Source organism: Brassica oleracea, chromosome C8, assembly GCF_000695525.1.
Source record: "Brassica oleracea var. oleracea cultivar TO1000 chromosome C8, BOL, whole genome shotgun sequence".
Taxonomy (NCBI): domain Eukaryota; kingdom Viridiplantae; phylum Streptophyta; class Magnoliopsida; order Brassicales; family Brassicaceae; genus Brassica; species Brassica oleracea.
In genome coordinates, this window is record NC_027755.1 from 4081355 (window position 1) to 4082541 (window position 1187).

Sequence of the window (1187 nt, forward strand, 5' to 3'; positions counted from 1 at the left end):
TCAGTGTATCATCGAAGACTATTTATCACTTCCAATCAATGTTTTGGTTACAAACAATTGCACCAAAAAACATACATGTTGCATTATTCAAAATCTATAAGAATCTATCATTTTAATTTCCAGATTCGTTTTAATATATTTGTAAGCTAGCATTTTTACATGTATAGTAAGAGATACAAACAAACCCATAAACCCCAAATCCTTTTTTATATTTTAATTTATAAAATAAGCAATGTCATGATACCAATCTTTTTTCAAATCAACCACCATAAATGTCTATACCATTAAATAAAAACGTAATTTTAAGAAAATAAACTAATCAAAACAATAAACTTTTACATAATAAATACACATAATTAGTATCCTAAGCCCTAAACCACTGTGCAATATAGTCGACCAAATTATTGAATTTATAAAGCTTTTTAAAATCAATAACCAAAAATATAAACCACTAAATCAAAAGCTAAAAATTTGGCAAATAAACTAGATTTTCGGAAGTTCCATACATAACCATATCCAATATAGATTATAAATACCAATCTTTTCAAATCAATAACCATAAATATCTATACCATTAAAAACAAGCTAAAATTTAAGCAAATAAACTAAATTTTCGGAAGTTGCTTCATGTTTTCTTACTTGCAAAAAATAAACCATTATCTAATAATATGTGATTTCTTACTTGTAAAAAAAAAAACTTGCACGCAAAATATTCCAATTTCAAACTTAAAATATAAAACCACCAAATCTGAAATTTTTTTAAACTCTAATAAAATATATTCTGTTTCAAAAATATTTTGTTAATCAATAACGAAGTATATGCCAAGTAATATTCTTTATTCACCAATTACCAATTATTAACAAACCTTTAAACCTCCTACAAATATCCGCCATCCTAACAAATTTACTGCCAAATAACGATATTCACTTAGTTTATTAACATAATATACCTTATTATCATTCAACCGAAATATCATCCCTCATAACTAAAATATTCTAAAGCGATTTACATTGTTATTATGTGGTAGAAAACTAAACTAAAAATAAGCCGAACATTCTTTCAAAACCTATATATTGTAAGCTATATATAACTACAGTAGTCAAACAATCATCCCCACACACAAAATTTCTTTTTGCTCTTCGAAAACGTAAAGAAACGCAAAGAATGAAGAAAATTTCTTACCTTT